This window comes from Bubalus bubalis, chromosome X (genome assembly GCF_019923935.1).
Source record: "Bubalus bubalis isolate 160015118507 breed Murrah chromosome X, NDDB_SH_1, whole genome shotgun sequence".
Taxonomy (NCBI): Eukaryota; Metazoa; Chordata; class Mammalia; order Artiodactyla; family Bovidae; genus Bubalus; species Bubalus bubalis.
The window spans coordinates 112,804,018-112,824,622 of record NC_059181.1 but is presented as its reverse complement, the minus strand read 5'-3'; the positions used below and the strand labels follow the sequence as shown (position 1 = coordinate 112,824,622).

The following is a 20,605-nucleotide window of genomic DNA, read 5'->3' as shown; positions in this document are numbered from 1 at the left end:
TTAAACCATCATTTTAAAGAACAAGAAAATTATATTTTTCATTTGAACAATTTTTACCTTAAAATAAACATCCAATGACCTGGATTTTGGGGGGAGGGGATTCTTTTACAAAAAGTGCATGTGCTTACTCTAAGGATAAGCCCCCTAAAAGCTGAGACTCTCACAAGCCGAGCTCAGTGTGATAAACACAGACCTCAATGGCTCATAACCAGTAGCAGCCATCTGGCAACCAGGAAGCATTGGGCACAAGGACACTGAGTATGAACAGACAAGTTCACCGAGGCCAATCTGGCCCTTCTTGGAGAAACAACTTAAGTGCTAGTTCCATAGCAGTACCTTAGTTATAAGCAGCAGAGCATGTCTGGCTCAGATTGAAGTCTCTGAGCAAATACCAACTTGGCAGGCGAGGAGCTGGCTTAGCATTGGAAAAATTTTAAAGCCACATGTTATCCCTAAAATATATGCTAGAGATTCAGGGCCCAAAGGAAATTAGCTTAACGTAACTGCAAAAGAAATGCTTCCCATCTTCTCTGTGTCACCCCCAGCACAAGAAGAACCCCACACCAAATCCTGCCCTTTCTGCTTGTTATTCATAGCACCTCACAATACTGACGCTAAAGAAATATTCACATTTTATCATGGTTGTTCAACTACCTTGCAGACTGAATGCAATAAAGCCAAGCCAGTAGTTTCATGACAAGCTTTCTAGGCACAGTCACAAAACATAAAACTATCTTTAACCTGGTTTCCACACGCTGTGTACCATGATCGCTCTTTAATTTTATTTAGTCCAGTTTTCATGTAGGTCTGTGTGCATCAAAAGATTCTTGCTATACTATTATGTTTAACAAACATGAAACAGCATTTATGTTGGGGGCAAAAATGACTAATAGCATCATTTAAATATATTACTACAGACAACTCTCTTTTTACGATGGCAAATGACAACAATCACTTTATTTTTCCAAACACGGGTGGCTGTGATATACATGTCGCTGATAAAAGCCTGTTATTCCCTGAACTAAATTGTGCTTGGCCTTGCACTGAACTCAGAGAAAATTGTGCACGTGCAGCTCAGGTAAAATTTAGCTCCACAGAGATGTGTGTATGACTCCAATGTTATTTACAGACAAAATATATTGGAGACAATCTGGTAACAAATACAGAGGCTATATTCAGCCATTTCAGTCATCAATTACAGACAAACTTGGATTTTCACTTCAACATATGGAGACTAACAGTGGTGCTTAACTGTCACAACAAAAACATTTTTATTTCGAATTACTCTTTGATTGTGTCTGCGGCTGCATTTCTGATCAGAGACACATTTCCCATAAGTTTACAAGGGCCCTGGTGTCTGATCCTTCAAAACAGGTCAGCTACAGCTCTCGTGCGGCATGGCTCCAGGGGAGCTGACCCCAGCCTAGAAACAAAGTCTGCAACTTAGGTAGTACTCAAGCTCAGCCTCTGGGAAAAGGTGTCATTTCCGGGCGAGCTCCTAGAGCAGGTCTCCAGGGGAGATCTTTTCATTTGTAATTAATTAAAGTGACAGTGGCCATTTTGGGGGGAGAGGCGTATCTTTCTAAAACACTTGCTTAAGAGTTCAGATTTTAGTAATATTTACGTCACTGGACATTCTCTACCTTTTTTTTTTTTTTTCTTCAGTGAAAAGTCCTACAGTGAGAAATTTCAAAATAGCCCCATTTTTAAAATCAATATGTTTCACAGTCTGTATTCAAATATCTTTGTCTTGCAGAGTGCTACCTAGGTGACAAATCTGATGTCCCATGATGTGGTTTTCTTTTCCCCAAACTAGACCACATCTAGAGGTCGCCCAAATCACCCAAGGTCACAAAACAAAACCAGCCTGATAAATCTTCGCAGAGTTTGAAATGGAACCAACAGTGCTAGGAGCGATATGGGGCAACTCCTCCATGCTAGACACTGTATAAAGGGGTAGGGATAGAAAAAGAAAGAAGAAAGGTCCTTGTTCTTAAGAACCTTGCAGTTTCACACACCTGCCGGGGCTGGGCACAGGCTGCTCACAGGCATCTGGTTCTGTATGGGAGGGATGGGTACCACGAGAAAGAAGAGATGATCCTCAAACACTACCTTCCCAGATCAGTAGGAAAAAGCTAGAAAAAGTGATGAGGGAGAGGGAAGGTGCTGGGCCGCCATTGTCCTTCAGAAACAATGAAGGAGAGGAAGGACTGGGGTGAGGGAGTGTAAAGACAGGGCCTTAAGGATACAGCAGAGGAACCTGGGAATAAGTCAACAAGCCCTTGCAAACAGGTAAATTGCATAAACACAGCTCACATTTCCAAAACCAAAAACCATGAGCAAAATGATACCAGAAAGGGCACTTGGAATTCGAGGTATTTGGAATTTTCTGACTGGATCAGTTCATATATATATATATATTTTTTAAAAAGGCCAAAAAGCTACACTAAGTGCAACACAAACACGTGACTAAATCGAAACAGTAAGATAATGCACTGACTGCGGGACCAGAGAAAGGACTGGGGGCTTCTGCTGCAGCCTCAGCACAGCGTTTGTCTGGTAATTCCAAAAAGAATCGCAGAGGAGCTGCAACTTATCAACAGATGGATGGAAGCCGGGCCAGCAATGCAGTCGGAATCCTAATTAAAGCCCAGGCGCAGTCTGAGAGGTGCAGAGGAGGTGGGGCCTCAAGCAAGTGAGACACTGTGGCATTGTTGTCAGGACATCTGGGGGAAAGACAATACAGCTGCACGAATTCACCGGAGCGAAAGGATCTCCCGAAGACAAGAGGAGAATCAAGGGCTCCAAGGAGGACCCCACGACTCAGGGGTACTTGGCAGGTGGGAGCACAGAACCAAATAGTCCACACATTTCTGTGAGAAAGCCCATTTTTTAAATGCAAGCAGAAAACTTGAAGTAGTAACAAAAATAGGTCTTTGCTTTCCTTAATCCTTTTTAATCTTCTAGTCTTGGTTAATGGTCTTGCTAATCACTTCCTTTATCAGTCTAGGAAAGCAGAGGCTTGGGAGTCTTAGGCACTGAAGCTGTTTGTGGAATAAACCTGAGCAAATAACAGTATAACATGGTTTATGAAACCAGAGGGTTTGTACTCTATAAATAACTTCCATTTATTTTTATTCTTTACACGTACACTACTACTGAAGACTGGATGATAGCTTTTTGCTCTTGCCTGGTTGACTTCTTACACACACACACACACACACATACACCCAAGGTAATGATGATATTGATTCTGAAGAGACACTTTTTGAGACAAATAAAAGAGCCATGCAACTGCTCTAACAGAACAGTCTATAAACTTCATGAGAAAACTGTAGTCTTTTTGGTGAATAGCAATTGTCTAATACTTGAAAATCCTGCATCCTAATATCACCAGAGGATTGGGGCAGTGTTAGAAAGGATGTGATACCTTAGAGATACTCAACACAGTGAGTGGTCTATGCTATTTTCTTGTAAATTAAGTTCTACATTTTCTCTTTAATAAAAAAGTAATAACCTGTGATCATGAACAGCACTAGAGAAAGTATGAAAACAGAAGTTTGCATGTGAAAACATCTCAATTAAACAGAGTCCAAATACACAGGGAAAGAAACCAATTAAGCGATTCAAACACAAAGATACAAAAATAATGTATGATGAAGCATGGATTAGTTTCATACTCTTCAAAACAAACATATAAATAGGCCCATATTCACTGCATTGAGCTTGAGGAATTGGGGAGAATGCTTTTGTCTTTAGGGGATAGCCACCTCTTTTGGTTAAATGTTATATTCAAAATGTGCCTAATTCTTATAATCCAAATATGTGGCACTGCTTGGGTTTCCATGACTACTGCTCTGAAAATCATATTAATTATTCAAGAGGTCCATGCCATTCTCCCTGCATGCCCTGAGGAATGCTGGGAACCACAACATGCTGTTAGAAAAGGAATAGCTGTTAAACAGACTGCATGACCAAACCTAAATAGGAAAGTTATTCCAAGTCCTGACATCGTTCTGATAGCATTAAGCAGTATTATTTAAACTCCTTGAAACAAAATGCAATGAGCAAATGCAAGAGTTTTGCTTCACATTTAATATCTTTGTAAGACCATAAAAGTGTAGCCTCTGCTCATTCCTCTGATAGGATCTTATTTTCAACCAAGTCGGTTGCCTTGCATAGGACAGCACTCATTTCTATGAAACTTTCCCCTCAAAGGCTGCCATTTCAACACTGCAGAACTTGGAGGAAATCAGATAATCAAGTTAAATAAGACAAATTGTGACTAGGCAGCTGGGTGCCATACCCGCCGATGGCTGAATACCACAATAACCATAATTTGTACAGCCTGTGATCTTGCCTTCATCATAAATAACATTATCAAAGCAGAGGCAGGGAGGTCTGAGCGTAGTCAAGCAACATGCACACTGCTACTGATTTCCTGTTAAAGCTAAACTCACAGTGTCAAACCTGCAGCAGGGCAATGAGGGGTGTTATCAGCCCAATTACTCAAAGATGAGGAGGGGAGCGAGCAGCTATCACTACATGCTCTTGAGCTCCTTCAGGGTCACAGACGCTTAGATACAACATTTGCATTTATTTTCATTTGCATTTATTATAATTGTATATTGCATTAGAGCACTGTGTAATGCTTATATGACACGTTATATTATTATATATCATTTTAGATTACTAGATATTATATTATTCTTTGTCTTTATTAGCAAAGGAGACTGATTTTCAAAGAGATGACTATTGCAATGAGACACGAGTCAAAATTTCCAAGTAGAAGTTCCAAGGTCTCTGATTTAAGACATTTACAGAGATTTACACACTTATTCAGCTTCATTAATACTGTGTTCTTATTTATCATGCACATACAGGGTGGAAAAAAGAAGTGCAAATTTTCCAGAAGCAAAGAATGTGAGAGAAATCAGGGTGATTTGAATACACTGAATTCTGCACTGCATAATCTTGTAATCAAATTTGAAAATAATGTGATAAAAAATTATACCCTGTGGAAATGTAATCACCTGCCACAAGTGATAAAGAAATAAAATCAAATGATATGTAACAATTATCTAAAACATAATGAACAGTCTATTTGCTAATTAAAGGGAAAACATATCATGTATTATAATTACTATTCAATATTTAGTAATATAATTTCTCTATAGTTAACTTATGAGCCTTTTTGTGAATTAAATGCTGATGGAAAGGAGTGAAAACTGTGATAAATGCTTACCCCACAAATAACAGCCTTTATTATTAATTATTCTTCCCATCAACCAATTACCACTCAAATTGTCAGAAAGCTAATTACAGCAGGAAAGCCAACTTGCAAAATCTATTTAGTGATATTTTAATTCAATTCAACTACTATCTATTGAACCTGTTAGGCAAAATACTCAGTGCTGTTCAAGACAAAAGAAGTATGGCTCTCATTTACTGAGGGGCTTCGTGTCCTTCTCATGTCCCAGGCACGGTGCTCAGCTATGAGGCACACACAAACACCCCCAGTCCATCAGTACTATGCATGTATTCACTAATCTGCACAATATCCCAACAGAGGCAGGTAATACTTTCCATAAGGACTTCTGAGACCCTGTTTCATCATCTCCAAGATGGAAATACTAATGTGTACTTCTTAGTTTTTTGCTGAGCCTTAAATAACAAGGTAAGTAAAAAGCATGGTCCAGTACCAGGAAATTGTAGTTATTATTAGATATTAACAGGTGAGTGAGGCTAAGGTCAAAGCCACTTGACACTGAATTGTTCAGTCATTTCACGAAACATGCAGGCAGGGAACAGCACCACCGATTCAGCCCACCATCCCCTGTCGGAGAAGCAGCATACTCAGTCACATCCCCTTCCATGAACAGTTTGACCCACACAAGAATAAACAAGTTGCTGGGCTACAGAACAAGTCCTTGCGTTCCTATTATAAAGAGCGATTTCCAGGTCACTGACGGGGATCAAAGCGACAAGACCAAGAGCTGTGGCCAGGGCTAAGTTTGTTGCGCTGCTGCCTACAAGAGGCCATGAATCATAATGAAGAAGCCACTAACTTTGGCTTTGTCAACACCAACACTTCTAGGGCTATTCAATCAGCTCCATTCACAAAGCCCCAGCACTCCCTTTTGTCACCAGGGTGGAAGAGCCAGAAGTACTCCACATATCAGACAATTTGTTTCTTATATTGGTGAGAATTAAAGATATACTGTCGAGAATGAACAAGCTGTTGCAGATCACTGCATATTTTCATGAGCCATCAGGACACAACAGACAGGTTACTGATTTTTAGGATTCAGACAATAATAAAATCTAGTTGTAGCTAAATCCTTACTGAACATTATTTATCCTTTCTTTGGATGATTCAGGTCATCATAAACCCTGACACTGCTGTGGGAAATAGACATTGGGCTAAATCTCCACTATCCTTCTGATATAACCTCTATTTATTCTCTTAAAAGATTGTTGGCTTATTCTTTTTCTCTTCCTTATCAGTGCAGAGTACATGAGGCTAAGGGGGAAAAATACAGCTCTATGCTTTTCAGTATGGATTTCATGAAATGAAAATTTGCCAAATATTTTTAGTTACAATTGTCAGATCAGAATGTGACGGTTAATACTGAGTTTCTTGTTAAATTATGACTTTTCTTTCTCCTCAAATTATACAAAATATTCCAATGTTTGGCATCTTTTAAGCTTCACTTTCTAGAGGATAAAATTTAAAATCTTGACATTATTGAACCTAAACTTGTTTCCAGGACTGCAAAAAATACTAAAGTTCCCCATGTGTGGAAATAAGAGAGATGGTAACCTTCCTCCGCACATGCTTTAAAAAAACAACAAAAAAGTAACCCATAATAACCCTGATGTTTAATTCAAACAGATTCTAATTTCAATGTCTTTTCTATGCTATTCTTGGGGACAAAAATTTTTATCACCATTTTAAAGAGCACAAGGTTGGTATTGACTTGCATTTCACAGACACACACATAAGAAGCTATACAGTAGCCTAGAATTCCAAGTTCCTCTCCATTCCACAATCTTTCCCCCAGGCTTTTAACTCACCACACCCATCTTAAGCATTCTTTATCTCGCTTGCTGCCCCTCTAGTGGAGGTGCTGGGCACCAGGGTCCCAGAGGCTTAAAGGAGGCTAAATGGCTGATCGTCCAATTGGAAAGACAGCAAACCACTGCGTGTTGACTGCCACTGCTCGCTGGCCCAACACTGAAACCTTTCTGTCTATCTTCTTCCGGAAGACAGTGACTCTTATCTAACTAGACTGCTTAATGTGTTCCAATGTGATTTCCCTAACAAATTTCTAACTCTGCCTGCTATTTATTATCACTATGCTGTAGCAATTCTAAATGCCAGTGATAAAATACCCCTCCTTGGAAAAAAATTGTGTTGGGCTAAGTTGTAAGCAAAGAATCTAGGTACTGTTTCAATGAATCATCAATGAACAGTAAAACTAGCAAGTGAAACTTTTTTTGGCAATGGAACTGTGTACAAGCCTCTGTGTCCTTGTACTTTGAAGTAAAATGCTGACTCAAGAGGTGATGATTGGGAAACGTAAAGATGTAGAAACAAAGAAGTGCTGTTGGACTAGGGAACTGGTAACAATTTAGACTATAATTCTGCCACATAGCAGAACCACCCCCAAACTCCCAGTTCCCTGAAAGATACAGATAAAGGCTTGACACACATTCCTAAGTTGTTTTCACAGGAAGCAGAACCCCCTCAAGATGAAAACTACTGACCACAAGAACATAGACCCTAGACTGGCTGAAACCAGAAGGTTGATGATATTTGAAACTTCACCTTGATGCCAACGGATTCAAGAACTGTCCACAAGCTGATCACGCCCTTGAACACTATAAAACTCCTCACTCCCCCTCCAGGGTGGGTCACACAGTCTTTAGGGCATTAGCCCACTGTGGCCCCCTTTGCCTGGCAAAGCAATAAAAGCTACTCTTTTCTACTTCACCCAAAACTCTATCTCCATGTTTCTATTCAGCACTGGTGAACAGAGGCTGAGTTTTGGCAACAGAAACAGTTTTACTGAGATATAATTCATAAAAATACAATTCACCATTTTAAAGTATAGACTTCAGTGGCTCTTGTACAGTCACAGAGATGTGCACTCAACACCACTATCTGGTTCCAGAGCATTCCATCACCCCCTCCAAAAAATTCTTGTACCTATTAGCAGTCACCCTCCATTCTGCCCTTTCCCCAACTCCTGGTAACTACTCTATGGATTTGTCTATTCTGGTTATTTTACATAAATGAAATTGTACAATATATCACCCTTGGATCTGCCATCTTTCGCTTAGCATAACATTTTCAAGGTTCATCCATGTTGTAGCATGTATCAATACTTTATTCACTTTTGTGGCTGGATAATATCCCATTGTATGGATAAAATATTATTTTGCATATCTTTTAATTAGGTGATGGACATTTGCATTGTTCCTATATTTTGGCTACTGTGAATAATACTGCTATGAACACTGGTATACAAAGTTTTGCGAGGACATATGTTTTCAACTCTGTTGGATATATAACTAGGAGTAGAATTGCTGGGTCATATGGTAATTCTAGTATTCTTGCCTGGAAAACTCCATGGACAGAGGAGCCTAGCAGGCTGCAGTCTATGGGGTCACAGAGTCAGACATGACTGAATGACTGAGCACAGTACAGCACAGCAAGGTAACTCTATGTTTAACTTTTTAAGTAACTGCCCAATTTCCACAGTAGCTGCACCACTTTACATTCCTATCAGCAATGTATAAGGATTCCAATATCTTTGCATCTTTACCAACACTTTTTAGTGTCTTGTCTCTTAGAGCAGTGCCATCCTAGAGTGTGTGAAGTGGTAGCTCATTGTGGTTCTGATTTGCATTTCCCTGATAGCTAAGGATGTTGAACATCTTTTCATGTGTTTTTTGGTCCTTTGCATACCCTCTTTGGAAAAAAGTCTATTCAGAGATTTTGCTCATTTTTGACTGGGTCATTTCTCTTTTGATTATTGAGTTATATTTTTTCTTTATATACCAATACCTCATCAGATATGTGATTTGCAAATATTTTCTCCCATTCTAAAACATCTTTTTACTTTCTTGATGATGTTGTTTGAAGTTCCCTATCAATTTTTTGATAGGTGCTTTGGCACTTCCCAGGTGGACCAGTGGTAAAGAATCTACCTGCAATGCAGAAGACACAGGAGATGCACACACATAATTTTAATTAAAATAATCTCTAATGCCTCAGGCCGAATAATATTTTTTCATAGTTTCTAAAAGTGCTTCCTATATGTAGATGGACCTAGAGATATAGTTTTACTAACGATGACCCTCTGATCCCATGTTAATCCTTAGTTAGTGCCTGCTCAGTCACTCAGTCATGTCTGACTCTTTGCAACCCCATGGACTGTAGTCCACCAGGCTCCTCTGTCCATGAGATTTTCCAGGCAAGAATACTAGAGTGGGTTGACATTTCCTTCTCCAGGGGATCTTCCCAACCCAGGGATCAAACCCATCCCTCCCGCATTGCAAGCAAGGATTCTTTACCCCTGTGCCACCTGGCAAGTCCATCCTAGTTAGTTAGACTGGACCATAAATACTTTATGAGGTGTCCATCTGTCCTTAGGACAAAGAAATTCCTCAAACTTCCCAGAAAACTTTTTGTAGCTTTACAATGATCATGCTGCATTGTGAATACCTGCTTTTGAGCAAGTAAACTCAGCACTTATTAAAAAAATTGGTGTTATTTGGCCAGGAGGATTTGGGTTAGCAGCTTTTCCCATAGGAATGCAGTCTAGCTGCAAGACTTTTAGAAATCCTCTCTTTAATCAATACTACCTTTTACTTTACACTCCAAGACAGCTGTACCGTCTGGTTTCCCATTAAATTAAATTTGTCTAAAAGTTTAAAATTTCTTGCTATCATTTGGATCTAGTTAAGCTTACCAACTCAGACTAAGTACACTGAGGGGCAGGGTAGAGAGCAATCCAGGCTGAATTTGTAACCAAACTGACTTTCAGCATATTTGGAAAGTAATACTGCAGTAGCTAATTAGGCATGGTCATCATATCCCTCTTTAAGGATCCACAGAAGCAAGGTCTCAGGTCAAGTGGCCAAACAGTAGGGCCTGGGAAACAATGCAGTAGCCCACAGACTTGGAGTTGCTTTTCTCATCTACAGCTTCATCTGGACCACAAGTATCAGAAGCATAGCTGCACGTAAACATCTGGGATGATAGACTAGGGATACAATTACGTCTGTCTCTGAAAAGAAACACTATGTTGGACCCCTAACTCCCAAGACCTCAGAATCTGACTATTTGAAAGCAGGGTCTTTACAGAGATGATCAAGTTAAGATGAGGTCCTTAGGCTGGACCCTAATCCAAAATGACTGGTGTCCTTTAAAAAAAAGGAGGGGGGGGGATTGGGACACAGAGATGGGCATGCGCAGGGGAAAATCCATGTGATGACACAGGAAAAAGGTGGTGATGTGAAAGACGATTAGCGTGATGTATCTACAAGCCAATGAACAGCTGAGGCTCTTTCTCTAGAGCCTTTGGAGGGAGCATGGCCACACCAACACCTTGACTTCAAACTTCTAGCCTTCAAAATTGGGAGACAAAACAGTTCTGCTGTTCTAACCCACAAACTCAGTTTGTGGTGTCTTGTCATGGCAGCCTAAGAAAATGAATTCACAGCTCCGTGCAGCATGCAAAGGAAGGACTTTGGGTATCTCAGGTGGAAGGATTGTGGTCATTCCAGTGCTGCTGGCACGCCGAGACCATCAGCACAGTCAGTAGTAACACCTTGGAAATGAAAAGGAACAATACACGGTATACACCCCACATTTCTTGTCTGAAGATGCACATTTTTACTTTACTAAATGTTCTGAGACTTTAAGTCTCATTCTGGCTGTGTGTCTGGTGTGTAATAAAGGAAGAGTAATGGTTGTCTGGGTCGAATTGATGAGGCTGTGAGCTAAATAAGTCAAGAAATCAGTGAAGAAATCATCACTGCCTTCTCACCCCCAACTCATTCTTTATAAATAATGAGGATGTCTTATTGGGTGATATGAAATTTCATCATAGGCATATTGAAGGGCTATAACCACGTAGGTATTGTGAGGCTGTGTAACTAGTGGGGATCAAAATAAAGCTAAATGACAGTGATAATGACTGTCTGTAGATTATAAATCACTGCAAATATATACTAGGCACTTCGGGTTGGTAGAAACTGTAAATAATCTGCATCCTGATCCAGTCAAATTTAAGCCAAATACTGATACAATGAATCAAGTCGGTACTGCTATAAATTAATGAGGCCAGTTAAATAGAAGCAAGGATTCTTTCCATTTTATCTACCATTACCCCTTTTTCATACATTGCCTGTGGGATGATATTACACACAATTGTGTGGGAAGAAAAAGATTACTGAAACAAATTTATCAAGACTTGTTTGGTAAGCATTACATTTTTAACTTTATTTCATGATATTGTCATTTATTCATTAGGCAGGTATCTATTGAGCCCTTATTACACGTAATAGGCAACCAAGGCACACCCAGTAAAAGAGCTTCTAAATACTGATGTCAGTTGAAGCTGATATGGTGACTTCAGCCTGAGAGGTCAAACACATACAGTTCTCCAGAAAAGCTTTGGGTCTGTCACAGCAAACCTAAAGGTTTTTTTCATCTTAAATACGTATAAGGATTTAAGAGATTTTCACCCAAACTTTACTCCCAGGGAAAAAGAAGCCAAAACAAAATGTGTCTAGAAAACACATGGTATTTCTCATTCCATGTATGCTTCCAATTTAAGAAAGTTTGCTTACTTTTCTGACAAAATATATTTTAACAAAAATTTAGTTCTCATTGAACAGCAGAAAAACGATGGCTGAAAGCTTGGTAAAAAAGAACTGCTCAATATTAATCTGTTTACTTTTGGGGTAGGAGAAAAGGAACGTAGCATATATTATGTACTTCTTATGTGCAGAGTTTTCTAGAATTCTCTTAAACCTTATAGAACCCTAGGAGGGAGACACCTTTCTCCTCCATCTCCATCTCCTCCTCCTCATCATCATCACCATCGCCATCATTTGTATTATTACCATTTTGTAGATGAGGAGACTGAAGTTCAGAAAGGGGAAGTGACTTCCCTAAGGTCACACACCCAGCAAGAGGCCACTTCATACTCTCCAACACTGCAAAATGCTGCTTCAAACTTACAGCTTCAAGAAACATATATCCAGCTTTTAACACCTCCTCACTATATGTAGTCTTGTACATTTGTCCCAGTATTTTATTGCTGTGCTTAGTCACTCAGTTATGTCTGACTCTTTGCAGCACCATGGACTGTAGCCCGCCAGGCACGTCTGTACATGGGGATTCTCCAGGCAAGAATACTGGAATGGGCTGCCATGCTCTCTTCCAGGGGTTCTTCCCAACCCAGGGACCGAACTTGGGTTTCCCACGTTGCAGGCAGATTCTTTACCGTCTAAGCCACCAGGGAACCCCAGTACTTTATTAGTGAACGTGTATTATGTTTATGACTTATAGACTCCTAAATACCTTTCTTTTATTTCATAATCTTCTCTTCCTATGTCTTGTGTTTTCCAGTGATATATTGTAGATCTGAGAAAGTTTATATTTCAAAATGATTAATTTTGTTCTGCCAACTGCAAGGCAAGACTGCAATAAATGCATTCTTGTTGATCAAGAGTGTGTATTTGTGAGCAGAAAGAAATACTATCTGAATTTACATTGTGTTCTGGAACCACAACCAACTAATACATTGACATGCCAATATACTGGATTGTTTACATACAAAGTAAATGTCAAACAAAGGGAAAACCCTTTTGTCAGTTACTAGATATTCCTCTTACCTTCTGGGACCTGTCAGATTGAAGCAAAATGTGCCTGCTTCATCCTGTCATTACATTTGACCTAAACTTCATTTAAAAGACTGGAGAATTAATTTTAAACCTGTAGTATTGATTAGGCTTTAGACAAGTATTTGCCTTGGAATTTGATTTAAGTCTTGCTCAACATTCACTTGTCAGGAAGGTAACAGCTTTACAAATGAAACCAAAAAGGAGGCATTTCATTCTAATTTCATTTGCAAAAAAAAAAGATTTTATAGAAGGAGACAAATTGGAAGAGCAACAAATTATCTTACCATCAAGGGCTCAAATGCCTGCTTTGGCCAGTTTATCAGTTATCTGGGCAGGAGACGACCAGGACATTTACTGCTCGATGGTAAGGAGCACATTGAAAGGCCTGTTGACAACTGATATTAGAGCTTTCCTTATGTTTATCTTTTTCTTCTTCTTTCAACAAGAGATTCCTGTTAAGAGTCTTTCTAGCTTTATGATGCTGAGCGACTGTGGACCGCAGCCCTACTCAGCCCATGGGGAAGCCGGGATTTCCAGCAAGACGTCCCCTACTGCCAGTGAGATCAAAGGGACACAGACAGAGGCTCCCCCCGACAGTGGGTCTTTAACCAGCCCTCTAGTGTGCTGGGGACTGCTGAGCTGGCCTTACCACCATGTACACTTGAAAGAACACCTCGCTCCTCCTGATCGCTACTGGTTTCTATAGAAACAAGAAAGAATCTGTTCTTTTGCGAAAATTTTCCCCTAAAGCTTTTTCTAGCACTGTATAAAACATTTATTTTTTGCTATCACTCTCCTCCATTTATAGCATCATTTAACCGATCAAAGAACAATGGGCTGAGTAAAGATGAGCGTGTCCTTCGTGTTCAGAAACCAAATCTTAACATGCATTAAGCAGCCATGGTCAGTTCATCTCTCCTGGGTCACTTTAAGACTCAAGTATTTTAGAGTAAATACTTGAAACAATAGTGTATCGGAGAGGGAAAAGGGGTCAACAAGGTATTTACCCCACCACAGGCTGACTTTTTCACTTCAGAATACTTCAGCAGTTACAGTATTTAAATGAACTCTGTCTCATCAGCATCACCATAAATTATCCTTGAAAACTCTATGGCTCCTGACCACAGGAACGTGAGTCATGGCCTTGATGCCTGTGTGGCTTAGCTTTGAGATAACAACTGGGTTTCCCTGAATTATTATCATGTGCCCTTCTCCAGGGACCACATTTGCTCAAGAGTTGCTAAGTCTAGTAAATATTGTATCTGTCCTCTTGTAATAACCAAGCAAACAGACTTGCCCTCCATCACAGAAAACCCCCAGAGCTGTTAGGTCATGAAAGAGGTACTGAACTAGGGTCGTGCTTAAAAACTAAGAATGGGAATCTCTGTGGCATAAATCAAGATTAAATTCGCTACCTGGTTGCATGTGTCTACTCTTCTATCACACTCCATTCATTTATTCCTGCCTCAATAAAAATTGAGTGTCAACTGTTTGCCACACATGGGGTTTCAAGCACTGTAGGTAACATGCAGCATTGAGCAATACACACAGTTCCTGTCCACCCAGAGTTCATAGTCCAGCATGGGAGACAGGCATTAAACAAATACTCACACAACGAACTACAACAGTAAGAAAACCTATGAAGCAAAAGGACCGACTGCCTAAGAGGGACTCTAATGTAGGGTCTAAGGGGTCACAGAGACACCTGGGTGTTTTTCTAGCATGTTGTTTATAAAGAGATATAAAGTAGGGTTTTCACTTCAGATGAAATTAACTTGAAATTTGTGCACTGTAAAATCGTGGAACTGTCAGAGATCTTGAGAGGTGAATGGCTTCAGATGAAATTATCTTGAAACCTGTACCTGTTTTGCAAAATCACGGGACTTCTCAGAAATTTTGACAGGTGAATGATTTAGCTCTTCAGGATAATGGCTTTCTCAATCTGGAGATTCTTAAAAATGAAGGCTTTCAGACTTCTTTGGTGGCTCATCTGGTGTTTAAACATATTATAACTCTAAGAATTCCATCTTAGCTACCAAGATATCAAAAGGACATCATAAAGTAACTCACCCATAAAGTGGTCTTAAACTCAGAGAGGAGGGGTGCAACTGCACTAAAATGCTGTATTTCATGCTCTGAATCCAATACAGACTGAGCACCAGAGTCTGAGGACTAACTCTCTACTCATAAAACACATAAACAATAAAATAAATAATTGGTATTCATGGTGATCCAGTTTTGCTATTCACACGACCATTATCATTTTCATATTTTTCATTCTTTTGCTTTTATTCTGAATCTGAACTTCTGAGACAAAGTTGGTATCTGGTTAAAAAAAGAGACACTTACAAATGCATATTGATAAAGGGCATGAACTTTAAAATCAGACACACTGAGTTTGAACCCTAACTGCACCACCTATTACTGTATAAACTTGGGTAAATCATACAACATTTTGAGTCTTGGTTTTGTACCTGTGAAATGGGGATAATAATAACTCATGAGGTTGTTGCAAATGTTAAATGAGATAATACATGTAAACTATTTGGCACAGTGCTTGGCACAGAGTAAACATACAGAAAACAAAGGCTTAGGATATGCACACACCTGAAAATGAACTTTTAACTGACCTATACTTTTATACATATTTTATAAACATGTATGTGTGTATTTCTTCCTACCTTATTGCTATTGTGAAAATAAAGGAAACCTCATTTAAAATGGAGTCAGGAAGCCCTGAAAGAGGACTCTCTGCCACTGCACTACCACTCTCCGCCACTTGCAGACCTCGGCAGGAAGAAGTGTACCTTGTATTTACAAACTACAAGAAGTTTACACATTCTTGTTGGAGGAAGAGAGATTTTCTCTTGGCCTAGCAACAGTCCAGCCAATAAGAAAACACCACATTTAGCCAATGAGAAGTCGCCACCACCTTCAACTCATGCTTTACTCCAATGAACTTTCATTTTAAACAACCCTTCCCAACCTCCTCCTTTCCTCTATAAAAGTATGCTCGTCTTCTTTGTTCTTCAGGCTTGCCTATGGCATGACATAGTTTGCTTATGCTGACTGAAATTCCTCTGCTATTCTCAAACTAATTTTGCTGGTAAAATAACTAGCTATTTTATTTTTAAGGTTGACATTTCATGGTGTCAGAAGTGGGATCCAAAGATGACAATCTCCTGAGGAAATAATGACTCCTAGAACTGTCTGGAGTACCCACTTGAGCAGCTTGTACTCTTTCCTTCTGTGAGTTATCTTTTTCTATTAAATTGAGTAAGCCTTTTCTTTGATCCAAGCTCCCTTCCTTTGGTCAAGCTCTCTGACTTTATTTGGGACCAGTTTTTGTTTTCATGAAGGCACTTCCCTTTCTGGTGAGTACTCTTCTGTTTTCTAAACTTCAGAGTTTTGAGCAGTGGGATCAAACTCTCCTCAACTATCTCGAGAGTGTCCCCCTTCTGGGATCCCAGCTGGTTTTATGTTTAAAAGCTATGGTCCCTCCTTATGCACATTTTAACTAAATGGACCAATTTGACCAAAATAATTTAGAATTCCAATGGCCATTATGGGGAACTTCTGACCTCCCCAAATTTGTTTTTCTCAGAACTAAATTAGAAGACCACATCTCTCAAATTAGGGCTCAGAGTAGGCAATGGCACCCCACTCCAGTACTCTTGCCTGGAAATCCCCATGGACGGAGGAGCCTGGTAGGCTCCAGTCCATGGGGTCGATGAGTCGGACACGACTGAGCGACTTCACTTTCACTTTTTACTTTCATGCATTGGAGAAGGAAATGGCAACCCACTCCACTGTTCTTGCCTGGAGAATCCCAGGGACGGGGGAGCCTGGTGGGCTGCCATCTATGGGGTCACACAGAGTCGGACACGACTGAAGTGACTTAGCAGCAGCAGCAGCAGGAGGCTTCCAAATGCATTCAAGACTCTAAAATCACCTCTTTACAAAATACTATTTCTAAATTAATCGAGGAAAATAAACAATTGGAAAATATTAAAAAGCTACTAAGGTCTCTTTTCCCCCTCCCCTACCCTCTATGTCTCCAGGTACACAGGAAGCATCTTGTGCCAAGGTCTTTACCCTGGTGCCATTTTCCTTTTTTCCTCTGTGCTGTTCTACCTTCTCATTCTATTCCTTTCACTGAACTTCCTATTTTCTATGAACTTCTCCCTACTTTCACCTTACCTGAACCTATTAAAATCTTCCTCTTTAAATTAGGCCCACTGAAGATTCAAATGATAAATCTGTAATTTCTTGTGTTCCTTGTACTAATGCTGAACTACAAGCTATAGTCAGATTTTCCCAAAGTAACTGAGGATCCCCACAAATTTGCTGAGGAATTTAATATGGACATTCATACTTATCAGCCTGGTTTCTCTGACTTATATCTGCTATTTCACATGCTTGTCAGTGAAGATCAAGCTGAATACTGGATTAAAAACTGCTAGTTGGGTAAATCCAAAAGAGTTCCTAGGAGTACAACCAGGAGGCCAACTCTCTATTATATGATCAAACTCAGGGAATTTCCAAGTGACACCATTTGGCAACTTCTAGGCCTTTCCCAAAACCTATTAATTGAAATGAGATTCAGACTTGAACTCAGAAACCCAAATGAACCTCTGCACAACTATCACAGTCAACACCAAATTATTTTTAGGGACAATTCTGGTCCATGGATGTTGAATCCACTCAGGTAGGCTTTAACTCTATGTTAATTAAGGGCTAAACCAGGATCTTTCTCTTCCAGTTAAAATGACCAGGGTGGAATGGGAAACTACATCTATGCCAAATTTAATTAATTTAGCAAACAAGTTTGTCTAAACCCAGCATGATTCAACTAAAAGGAAGACCACTAAAATCTTCACTTTCTAATTCCAACTAATGGAGGTCCATAAACAAATAAAACAAACCTCCTGGTTTTTCAGCCATCACTGCCAAAAGCCAGGACATTGGGAAAAAGACTGTTACAAGTTTAAGCACTCCAGGTACCTTCAGCCCTCCAACCAGCCTTTCCAATGCCCTCCTAACCCCCAATGATGGGGCTTTGAGGAACTACAGCGTGAGTGCATGCTAAGTCCTTTTAGTAGCATCTGACTCTTTGCAACCCGATGGACTGTAGCCTGCCAGGCTCCTCTGTCAATGGGATTCTCCAGGTAAGAATACTGGAGTGGCTTGCCTTGCCTTCCTCCAGGGGATCTTCCCAGCCCAGAGATCAAACCTGTGTCTCTTATGTCTCCTACACTGGCAGGCAGGTTTTTTACCAAGAGGACCACCTGGGAAGCCTAAGGTGTGCTTCCAAATCCTCCCTCTTAATCAACTTGAAGAAATCACTCTCTAGATTGGGAATGAATATTTCTATGACCTTATTGACACCAGAGTTACACTCTCAGTGCTTTACCCCACTGTTATTAACCAGCGCCTGCCTCAGAGTATTAAAAAGGTCAAATAGTGGTGATCCCAAATAAAAGTCAACAGGTTCTTGTTTCTAAACCTATCTCTTTCTATTTAGGCCCTCTAAAAGATACCCAGCATTTGCTCCTTAGTTCCCCCACTCTTATTCATTTTCTGGGTTGAGATTTCCTAGAAAAATATTCTGGATTTTCTTTCTCCCCAAAAATGGAGAATAATTCTAGAATTTAATAACAACAACCAAAATAGCCACCTACTTAATGAATCATATGACCCTTGAACATCTTTTATTTGCTCCATCTCTAATGGCTGCTGCTGCTGCTAAGTCGCTTCATTCGTGTCCGACTCTGTGCGACCCCATAGACGGCAGCCCACCAGACTCCCCCGTCCCTGGGATTCTCCAGGCAAGAACACTGGAGTGGGTTGCCATTTCCTTCTCCAATGCATGAAAGTGAAAAGTGAAAGTGAAGTCACTCAGTCATGTCTGACTCTTAGTGACCCCATGGACTGCAGCCCACCAGGCTCCTCCGTCCATGGGATTTTCCAGGCAAGAGTACTGGAGTGGGGTGTCATTGCCTTCTCTGTCTCTGATGGAACTGAACCTAATTCTAAGGAAACTAATCATTTGTCCCTATAAGATCAGCTGCCACCTCCTTATGGGCAAAATCCTCAACTGATAATGGCAGATCCCTCCTATTAATATGCAAATAGATCCGTCAAAGCCTCTCCCCAGAATTAACCAATACCCTATAAATAAAGAGGCCCTCCAGGGCATTAAGCCAATAATGGATGATTATATGGCCCAGGGTCTCATTATCTGGTACACTAGTCCCTGCAACAGGCTTCCCAGGTGGCTCAGTGGTAAAGAATCTGCCTGCCAATGCAGGAGATGTGGGTTCAAGCCCTGGGTCAGGAAGATCCCCTGGAGAAGGAAAGGCAACCCACTCCAGTATTCTTGCCTGGAAAATCCCATAGACAGAGGAGCCTGATAGGCTGCAGATCATGGGGTTGCAAAGAGTTGGACATAAAATTAGCAACTAAACAACAAAAATGGTCCCTGCAACATCCCTGTTTTACCTGAAAAGAAACCCAATGGCCAAGGATGGAGATTTGTCCAAGATCTCCAGGCCATAAACTATACTGTCATCCCTTGTCACTCTGTTGTTTCCAATTCCAATACTTTTTCAGCCTCATACCCACCAAAGGCAAATTTCTCACTGTGAGTGATTTATTAATATGTAGCACCTTCTTTAGAATCCCTACAGATAATGCTAATCAATATCTCTTTGCCTTTATTTGGGAAGGACAACAATATATCTGGACAGTAATGACCAAAGATTTTACCAAAAGTCCTTCTTACATCTCACAAATCTTGAAAGCTGATTGAGATGATATAAAATGTTCTGGAGGCTCTACTTTATTATAGTATGTAGATGACTTGCTTCTCTGCTCCCCTTCCCAGATCTTTTTTTAGGAAGACAGCATCCACCTGTTGAAGCTTGGGAGAAACTACAGTTTGTTCAAACCCAACTTCGTTATTTGGGGCACCTGGTCATGGGAGAGCAGCTGGGCACCTGAACCCAGATAAGCTTCATGGCATCCTGAACTTCCCAAAGCCCAACACCAAACTCAGTTTTGAGGTTGGGTTGGTTATTTATTGTTAGAACTGGATTCTGAACTCTTTCACGGCCCAGTCTTTATATGCCCCACTAAAAAATAGCAAACCTGACTCTTACTGCTTGGGAAGATCTGCATGACCCAGCTTTTAATACCTTAAAGGAAAGCTTGATACATCTTCCTACCCATGGACATTCTAATTATCAACTTTATATTGGAGAAGGAGACAAGTACTCTAGGAATAGTCACCCCAAAACACGGGGTTCACCATTGCCCCATAAGGTACTACAGCCAGCAGACATAGCCTATGGTATGAGGACACTCCTCACCATTTCTGTCACATTCCTTTTACTTAAGGCCACCAAGAGATAGTCATGGGATCCCTTCTAACCATCTTTGTACCCCATGCAGTAGAGCCCTCCTGAATTCTCATCAGTCTCAAAACCCTTCAGCCAGTCATCTTACTTTCTAGGAAATCCTCATAGTAATCACTCTTCATATAACTCTCTCATTGTGATCACCTTAGTTCTGCCACCCTTCTTCCCTCCTCTAAGGACTACACTCCTCATGACTGACTCTGAACAGATCATCTTTTGCCCCCTTGCCACGATACACAGGAAACTCCTCTAACCAATGCTGT

At 40.3% G+C, this 20,605-nt stretch overlaps 1 protein-coding gene across 11 annotated transcripts in view; it reads right to left on the bottom strand.

Moving 5' to 3' along the window:
- Positions 1-20,605, bottom strand: part of AFF2 (AF4/FMR2 family member 2) — a 539,621-nt gene that overhangs the window by 450,609 nt on the left and 68,407 nt on the right. Inside the window, exon 1 of one of the 11 annotated variants that reach the window (XM_025275782.3) lies at positions 7,078-7,297. The exons of 9 other annotated variants lie outside the window; for them this stretch is intronic. The gene's annotated coding sequence lies outside the window, so the exon portion shown is untranslated. Of the gene's footprint in view, positions 1-7,077; positions 7,298-20,605 lie in introns of those variants that run through there. One more of the 11 variants, XM_044937080.2, reaches the window with a different exon arrangement.